Genomic DNA, 10,356 nt, shown 5'->3' on the forward strand with positions numbered 1-10,356 from the left:
CATCGCGTAAATCGGTAATTCCGCATCTCTTTTCCCGCCAAAAAAAAAAACCCCTCCCTCTTCCGCTATTTGATCAAATTGTGAAGATATTTTGAGTGTTAGGAGAAGATTTCTGTTTCTGACTGTGATTGCAAAATTTTCTGATCAAAGCTCGAACGCCAAGTCATTTTTGTTTCACAATATGGAATGCGACATGTCGTATTATAAATTTATTTCTGTAAGTGATTGCACCTGGGAGTGTTAGTTATTGCTGTGTACTCACGTGTAAGAGTTAGTTTTAGGTCTATTAGTAGCAGTTGGTAGTTAGGCTTGTTTTACTCTTTGATATATATAAGTCTTCGTATTCTAGCTTTGTTAATCAATGAAATACAGAATTTCTTCATTAATTTCTTGATACATTCTCTCTATAAAACTCTCTCTTTTTCCCTTAGAAGAACACAGTGGGTTCTTTCTGGTTTCAAGCTTCGTCGACTGGTTCTTTCACCGTTACAAGGCTTCTGGGCTGGTAAGTTCTTTCACCGTTAACACCAAATAATGAGCTGAGTTAGATTTAAGTTTATGGATTAATCTTTCAATTTCAAGAAATATATAAGTTTATGTATTTTTGTTCCTTTCTGCATTAAATGAATATGGGTTTTTATAACTGCGTGGATATAGTAGAAGCCGTGCTTGCATGTGAAAGTTGTTTGTGTATATGTTTCAAGAAATGTTTGAACGAGTAGATATATACTGCCTTTATTGTGAAAAATTTCTGTAGTTGTGCGTTACAATTAGTAGTAGTAGTAATTGTTTCTATATGTATACTTTGGATATGTTTCTTTAGGAATAGAAAAAAAAAATTTACAACTCAATAATCAATTCTCTCATGTCTTGCACCATAGAGCTTGTGTTTTAAGTCTCTGTATATGTGTGTGACTTCGCAATTACAAATAAGTTACAGAAAACACTCAAAACTGATTGATCGATGTTGCCCCCACATATATATAGCTTAATATATTATTAAGTGCAAATGTCTTACATGCAGGAACGGAACTAGGATTCGAAGTCAAGGGGGGCCAAACATGAATAAAAAAAATTTCATGCGAATCTAACCTAATTAATGTCTATTGAATATATATAAACAAAGAATCAACAAAAGAAAAGACATAAAAAAAAATTGTTTCTTAGTACATTTAAACTAAATTATCTATTAAAATGGAATTCAATTATTGTTTTAATTTCCAATAAATCATATATGATGGACTTTGTACAGAATTTAGTTGCAATCTCTCTTTTAATGTTCAAAATTATAGAGTCCCTTATAAAATCTTCTTTCATAATAAAAAGAACTCTATGAAAAATTTTGGTTGAGGATTTTCATAAATTGAGATATCTTCATTAAAGGTAGGTAATGTTGCATCACTAGCAATTGACTTCTAAAATATTTGTATTTATTTTTGAAAAACTAATTAGTTCCAAAAGACAAAATAACTTTATAAACTATCACGACATAACTATATGCACAGGTGATACACAATGTTAACTTATAGCTGACAACAACAAAAAATTCTAATAAACAGTCTACAATAACTAAAAATCATACTTGGAAAAAAAGAAGGAGAAGTTAAAAGTGTATAAAACTGTTAACTAACTGTGTAATACCATGAATAAGTTAAAAAGTAGTATTAAATATATATATATATATATATATATATATATAATTGAGTTCGAAATTTCAAATTTGTCAATTTGTCTATACTTTGCTTAATATGTTAAATTGACAATATATAGTGGCAGACAAGATACCGTTTTTAATACAATAATATTTATATTCAAATTTAATAAAAACATTTATTGTTGTTAGTAACTTGTGGTTGACATTCCACAGTTTTACTATTAGCTTATATATAGCCTCCTACAAACCACACACTTGGGGTAAATAATTCCACGCGCAACAGTAATGGATCCATGTCCATTTATCCATAGAAGAGAGAGATATGGAGGGAGAGTGATTATACATTTATATTAGTGAGTGTGAGCAACGGCAAAGCAGTGGACCACCGGGCTTACTGGTCCAAGTGGTTCCTAGCCATGCTAGTGACTTTCAAGTCAAGGGTTCTATCCCTTGCATAAACACTTACCCAGCAAAAAAAAGAAAAAAAGAAAAGAAAAAGAAAAGGGCAAAGCAGTGGGAGTAGTGGCTAGTGGTTGTTCTTCCTCAAATTTTCTCCTTGGGTGACATGCGGTTGGCTTGGAAGGTTAATTGTTAGATTTCTCTATCCCTTGAGGATTTTTTTTTTTTTTTTTTTGGGAGCCTCTCTCTCTTGACTCTGAGTATAACGATTAGGAATTTCGGATTTGTAGAAGTGGGTTTGTATTTGTACTAAAAAATTTGTTTCAGTAGGGGCAATGGGCCAAAAGAGTAGGCCATGCATGTAACCATTTTATTGTCTTTGGATTAATTTAGTTTGAGAGGGGTCAATTTTATTTCATTCTTCTTGAGGGAAAGGAGAGGGGTGAAGGGGCAAATATAATTTTCTTGGGGGGGGGGGGGAATATAATTTTTCTTGAGCTTATTTTCTAAAATCTTAAATATATATCTACTATTTAATTTTTTTAAAAAAATTGGGGGGTGGGGGCACAGCCCCCCTCAGCCTGTACGTGGTTTCGTCTCTGCTTGCATGCACAAGCATGTGATAATGGAGAAAAACTTGCATTAAAAATAACAACATAATTTTTTGTTATTGAAACAATAATCAAGATCAGCATGCTCTCGTGCTCTAGAGCATGTGGAAGCAGTAGGTGTCTCGCAGTCTTTCACTTGCAAGAGGTGTAGTGACCTCCATTGAGTGAGGTCATTTTTTCTCTTTTCCGTTCATTTGTCTTGTCCTAGTTAGGTAGTACGCTAACTGCTTAGGTTCCATACGAAAGGGAAAGTGTGGAAGAAGGGTTAATGGCTGAGGAACTTGAGAAACTATGGAATAAGCTCTCCTTTACTGGGGAGGAGGATGAAGATATTGTGCTTGGGAGTAGTTGCACGAGAGCTGTTAGAGAAGTAGGGAAAAACTGTGCAGTAATGAAGATTCTGGCACACAGAAGCTTTAGCTTGGAAGCTCTGAGGAAAAATTTGAAAATGATGTGGAAACCAAATAAGGGAGTCCAAATCTCTGAAATAGAGGAGGACCTCTATCTGGTGGAGTTCAGCTACAAGAAGGACAAGAAGAAGGTTTTAGATCTATGCCGGTGGAGCTTCGATAAACAATTGGTCCTTATCCAAGAATTCGAAGTGGAATTAACGCCAAAGGAGATAGTTCTGAAGTGGTCTCCATTCTGGGTCCAAATCTTCAATCTCTCATTGAAGAGCAGAACGAAAGAAACGGGATGGGTGATAGGATCGAAGTTAGGTGAGGTCTTAGAGGTGAATGTGCTAGAATTCAGGATACAATGGGGAAGGTGTCTACGTGTTCGTGTTCGAATAGATGTCACCAAGAGGTCAATATGGGGAAAGAAACTCACCATTAAGGGAGGAGAGAGTCAGTATCAGTGGATAAACTTTAAATGCGAAAGGTTACCGAACTTCTGTTATCGATGCGAATGCTCAACCATGCCTTAAAGGAGTGCCCCGATAAGACAAGAGTCAACAACCAGGCAGCGGAAGAGTGTCTCCAGTATGGACCTTGGTTGAGGGGTGAACCGATCAAAAGGAATGGGTGGGGAACTACTCAGACCAAGTCTGGGGGGAGCACCGATATCAGTTAACGGGCAAACGGAGTTGGAACAACAAAACATGCTGAGTTGACTCATGCATCACATAGTGACAAAAATTTAGATGGTGGTCACGTGGTTCGGAGGTGAGGTGAGGTCATCGAAGTGAAATAGAGGGTGGATTGGACTGAAATGGTGAGGTTGTCGGACAGCTTTTGTTCAAACAGTGGAGGAAACTCACCGTGGGTGGATTGCCGGACTGGAGGAAACTCAAACACTGGATCGTCGGACTGTGGGTAGAGCTCGAACTGGCGTGAGGGAGAAGGCGACCTACGTTTGGTGTGTCTTGCTCTGTGGAGCTTGGTCACAATTGAGCTTAGAGAGTGTCTGTGAGGAGTGCACGTGAGAAGTTTCGAGAGAGTGTGTGAGAAGTGTAAATGATTTAAAGGTAAAATAAAACCTGAAATGGTTTTACTGGCCAAGAGGGTTATTTTACAATCAATGCGGAAATTGATTTCTGTTTGACCCAATTTTCTGTGCTTACCAAACACATAGAGGGGGTGTAAAATAATTTCTTGAAACCCTTTTCAGTCAAAACAAACAAACCCTTAGCCCCCAATTCAGGATGAAAATCCTCCATAAGAGATATCAATGTCAGAAGCCAAAGGAAACTTACCCAAGGCTTTACATGAAAATGGAATTAGAATTGGAGAGGTGAGAAAGATGGATGGGACAAATACCTCTTTGGATGAAACATCAGAGGGACTAGCTACAACACAGACAGACAAAAAGGTGGCTATGTAGTGGGATGAGACAACAAGCCAGGAGAGGGAACCCATTTTTGAATTTAGTCTCGTGCCAAACCAATAGGCCAATAACCAAGAAGGGGCGGGAAGTGGCCCAATTAGTAACCAAAGCTCGATGGCCATGACTTATGACTCAAAGTTGAGGTGGGTTGTTGAGTAGTTAGGCCCAAAAAGTGGACACTGTAAGAGGCTCGCACGGGGAGTAAAATCCAAGCCAGCCTAAAACAAAGGAAACCTAAGGACCTTGAAACGAGAAGGCCTAACACCATTAGAAGAGCTTGATTCGAATCTCCAAAGCCAGAAGCAAAGTAAGGGAAAAGGGAAAGCTAATGAAAACCTAGAAAATGAAAACCAGAGGGATGGTAGTGTGGCGGTGGTTGCTAGGCAGCATCGCTGAGCTCAATGAGTCTATTCGCGTGGAACTGCAGGGGATTGGGGTCGTCTTTGGTGTTTCGCATTCTCACCAATGAGATGAAAGCGAAAGACCCCACTCTGGTCTTCTTGGTAGCGACGAAGGCTAGAGTTAGTCAGATGAAAGGAATAGAAGTTAGCGTATACTTAGGGGATTATCATCCCCAGGGATGGCAAGAGTGGCAGACTTGCATTGCTATGGAAGGAAGGCATCGACGTCAGATTCAAGAGCTGCTCGAACTCACAGATTGATGTGGTGGTTCACGACATGCTCTCCTCGAATCCATGGCGTGTCATCGGATTTGGGCAAAAGGGATATTTCATGGAAGCTATTAGATGCCCTTTTAGCTCAATGTGACATGCCGTGGGTTGTCTTCGGAGATTTCAACGAAAAAATACACTCTGATGAAAAGCTTAGGGGAGTGGATAGAGATGCAAGACAAATGGAAGCCTTCAGGAAATGCCTAAGCAGATGCGAATTGATTGATCTCGGGTTTATCGGGCCAAAGTTCACATGGTGCAATGGTCGCTTCGCGGAACAATGAACATTGCTCAGATTGGACCGAATGGTAGCCAATGAAGGTTGGACAGAGAGTTTCTCTGAGGCAAGGGTCTTACATTCTTCCATGCCAATATCAAACCATTGTCTGATGATCTTGAATCTCAGCAGTAGGCCACATCGAAAACCAGGCAAGAGGAGATTCCTATTTGAGGCAATGTGGACAAGGGATGAAAGGTGTAGAGAGGTGGTGGAATTGGCTTGGAACCCACTTGGAGGAGACTTGAGTAGTCCGATTATGGATAGAGTAAAGAGATGCCAGATGCAGCTTCAAAGGTGGAACTGGAAAGAGTTTGGAAATATAAGTTACTTGTTGAAACAGAAGAAGGATCGGCTACAACAATTGGAATCTCTTAATAGCCTTCATGAAAATGCAGAGGAGATACTGAGCCTAAAAAAGGAAATAAATGAAGTTTTAACTAGGGAGGAAATTATATGGAGCCAAAGATCAAGGGCTTTGTGGATTAAATGGGGTGATCGTAACACGAAGTTTTTCCATGCCATGGCTAGTCAAAGGTAGAGAAAGAATTGCATCATGGGACTGATGGACTCAGAGGGGAGATGGCAAGAAGATCAAAAGGGAATTGAAAGTACCATTTTAGAGTATTTTTCCACCATGTTCAAAACAGGCCAACCTGCAAGTTTTGATGCCAGTCTCAATGCCATCCGAACCACAGTATCCCCACAGATGAATGATATGTTGACAGTAGAATTCAAGGCAGAGGAGGTTCAGAGTGCACTTAACCAAATGCACCCCACTAAAGCACTGGGCCCAAACGGTATGTCCTCTATTTTTTATCAAAAATATTGAGATATAGTTGGTAATTCTATTATAGATTGTGTGCTAAATACTTTTAAGTTGGGTGTGATGTCGAGCAGCCTAAATGATACTTACATATGCCTCATCCCAAAAGTCAAATCCCCTCAAAAAATCACTGATTTTAGACCGATTAGTTTGTGCAACGTTATTTACAAGATTATTTTTAAAGTACTTACTAACTAGCTGAAAAGAATCCTTGTAGAAGTGGTAAGTGAATCTCAGAGTGCCTTTGTTTTAGGGAGGCTTATAACAAACAATGTCCACGTGGCATTCGAAACAATGTATTGCATTGACAAGAGAAGGAAAGGGAAAGACGCTCTAATGGCCATAAAACTCGACATGAGCAAAGCCTACGATAGGGTGGAATGGGGATATTTGGATGCGGTTATGTGTAAGGTAGGATTCCATAAGAGATGGATTAAGCTGATTAGGATGTGTATTAGCACGGTATCCTACTTGATATTGATTAATAGGGAGGCAAAAGGCAAAATAACTCCCTCTAGGGGTCTTAGACAAGGGGATCCAATATCCCCATATTTGTTCTTATTGTGTACGGAGGGGCTGTCCGTGATGATATGAAAGAAAGAGATGGAAGGAAGCATTAGAAGGGTTGCGGTCAATAGAGGTGCTCCAAAGATATCCCACTTGTTTTTCGCCGATGATAGTATAATTTTTAGCGGAGCCACAATTGCTGAAGGACAAAGGGTATTGAAGATTCTTGAAAATTATGAGATGGAGTCGGGGCAAAAACTAAATAAGGATAAAACTTCCTTATTCTTTGGTAAGAATACTAGCAAGGAAGTCTAGAATCGAGTTAAACGGATGTTTGAAGCCCAAATCATTCAGCATCATGAAAAGTACCTTAGGCTGCCTCCGTTAGTAGGAAGATGCAAAAAGAAAGCCTTTAATCGCATCAAAGATCACGCATCAAAGATCAAGTGGGTAGGAAAATTGCAGGGTGGAAAGGTAAGTTGTTATCAAGTGCGGGTAGAGAAATTCTCATTAAAGCAGTTGCTTAAGCCACCCCTACATACACAATGAGTGGCTTTAAACTACCGGAAGCTTTGTGTAAGGATTTGAAAGCTATGATGAGCAATTTCTAGTGGGGGAAAAAAGAAAAAGAGAGAAAAATGGCATGGGTTGCTTGGGAAAAGCTTTGTACTTCGAAAGATGAATGAGTTATGGGCTTTAGAGATCTTAGGGTGTTCAACCTTACGCTTCTTGTAAAGCAAGGATGGAGAATTCAACAAAACCCACAATCTTTGGTCCATAGAGTGTTCAAAGTGATATACTTTGTAGGGTGCTCTTTTAGTGAGGCCCAAGTGGGGAGAAACCCATCCTACGCATAGAGAAGTATTATGGCAGCAAAGGAAGTCGTTACAAAAGGCTCTAGATGGATTATAGGTAATGGGGAGAGGGTGAACATATGGCAGGACAGGTGGATTCCTACCCCTAAAGTCCTTCAAGGTGGTCAGCCCGAGAAGCTCGGTCCTTGAATCAGAAATGGTGTCAAGCCTCATAGATTGGGAGTTGAGATCGTAAGATATAAACAAGGTTAAAAGCACTTTCCTTCCCCATGAGGCCGAGGTAATTCTTGGCATCCCCATCAGCCCTTGCCTCTTAAACGATTCTCTAATATGGGCATGAACTCCTACAAGTCACTTCTCTGTGAAAAGTGCGTATAAAGTAGCTTAAAGGTGGTTGAAGGAAGGAAATGCTAGTGTTGAAAGTGGTGGTAGCTCTGATAATACAAGGTTGAGAACAATGTGGAAAGAGATATGGAAACTTAATTGCCGAACAAAATAAAACACTTCATGTGGAGGTCGTGCAAGAATATTCTCTCAACCAAGCACCATTTGAAGTCAAAAGGAATTATCAAGGAAGATGAATGTGATTTCTGTGGTTTGAGTGAATCTTCAGGCCATACACTGTGGGGTTGCAAGGTTGTTGTTGAAGTTTGGGGCACGATAAGACTTAAAATGCCATTCATTCAAAACATACTGAGGGAGTTTATTGATATTGTTTGGACGATCAGGGAGGGAAAACCTAAGATGGATTAGGAGCTCTTCGCAACAACATTCTGGAGTTTATGGAACCATAGAAATCTCGTCAGGCATGGAGGATAATGTAAGGAGACTAGCAAGATTGCTAGGGAAGCTGTTGAGTACATCAAGGAGTTTAGACAAGATGAACTACCTAAGGCGAAACCCCCACGCCTCACCCCTGTCCCCTAGTCCCCATCGAGGTAGGGCTTTTACAAAATAAATGTGGACGAAGCGGTCTTTAAGGAGATAGGATGTAGTGGGATAGGGGTTGTTATCAGAAATGATCGGGGTCAATTAATGGGGGCAATGTGCAAGAAGATTGAACTCCTTTTAAAGGCACTTGAGACGGAAGTTGTGGCAGTGGAAGAGGGCATCCTACTAGCCTAAGATTTGGGATTGAAAGATGTTGTTATTGAGAGTGATTCAATGGTGGTTTTTTTGGGCTCTGTCAAAAGCTACCCCTCCGCTGTGGTCTATTTAGAAGGTGATGGAAGGATCACGTCAAAATCTGAGCTATTTCAACAATTGGAGTGTTGTTCATGTTCGCAAAAATGGCAATAGAGCAGCTCACATGTTGGCTAGAAGTGCTAAGTTTGTCCTAGGTAGTGTTATTTGGATGGAGGATACCCCTCCCATTATTGCAGAGCAAGTTCTCAATGATGTAATGTATTTGAATCATGATTCTGTTTAATGAAAGTTAATGGAAAGTTTATTATCAGCATAGTGTTATGAATCCAAAACCATAAATCTAATCTATATTTTCTATTTGTGCAAAGACACTTGGTAGATACGAAGAGTAAGAATGGCAACGGGTTGGGTTCAGATTGGGTTTTACTATACCCAGACTTGACCTGTGGGCTGAAACCTATGACCTAAACCTGGTCCGTTTATCAAACGGATTTTTTATCCAGGCTCCAGATTTGCCCTATGGGGCCCCGCGAGTCCTGTCCAGCTAGGCCAAATTTGGGCCTAATTCTCGGCCCAAATCATGGCCCAATCATAATCTATTTTTTTAAGGCCTAAATGCCAAAAATAGGCCCAATTAGCTTAAAATATGAAGAGAAAAAAAAGGAGGAAAAATCTTACACCATGGCATAATTAAGAACCCATGATGCATATACTTCTATTGGATTGTCTAAAATATATAGAAACACAAACCAAAATTTTTTTCTCTTCTTTGTTAATACAGATTTTTCACTTATAAACTAAAAAAAAAAAATACAAATCACAATCCCAAACATAAATAGAAACACAAATTAGCTTTTTTTTTTTTTGGCTCTTCTCTGTTAATACAAATTTTTTACTAAAAAAAAAAAAAAACACAAATCACAAACAGAAAACACAATCCCGTCCTCTGATCATCTTATCTCTCTTAGATCTGATCTAACAATCCTGTGCTCCTTCGTGACAAACAGCAACCACCACGAGATCCATGCTCCTCCGTGACTGGGTAAGGGTCGGTTGAGAGAAAACGAGAGTGAGAGTGAGAGAGGAACGAGAGGTAAAGGGTGGCGAGACTGTGTGAGGCCTTGAGGCTAAACGAGGTGAGGAGCGTGAGGCTAAACAAGGTCGTGAGGGTTGTTCCTGTTGCCATCGCCAATGCTTCTGCTTTTGCCGCTGTGGGTTCTGTTAGTGGTGGATTTTGCTCGCTGTCTTGGTATGGTGGTGAGGTTTTTTCATGTGGTGGGTTTTTTCTTGGAACCACCTTTGGTCTTTCCTCACCTCTCTCACCGCCACAGCCACAAGCCACCCCACAATCACACTCCAATACTTCCCCCTCTCTCAGCCTTCTTTCATTTGCCTTAAACCCCACTTTCCAAATTGGTCACAACCCCATTTCGTGGTCCACTTTTTCTTTCTTTTCCTCCATGGAAACTCTCTCAATCCGCCACTCCTCTTTACCTACGTGGCAACGCCGTCATTTTTCACCGTAAGGTGCAGGCTTTTAATCTTAACCTACTCAGAACTACCACTGCTTTTCCCACTAAGTTTGGCCAGGCTTTGTTGGACTATACGGTTGAGAAGAGAGAG

This window comes from Quercus lobata, chromosome 2, assembly GCF_001633185.2.
Source record: "Quercus lobata isolate SW786 chromosome 2, ValleyOak3.0 Primary Assembly, whole genome shotgun sequence".
Classification (NCBI taxonomy): Eukaryota; Viridiplantae; Streptophyta; class Magnoliopsida; order Fagales; family Fagaceae; genus Quercus; species Quercus lobata.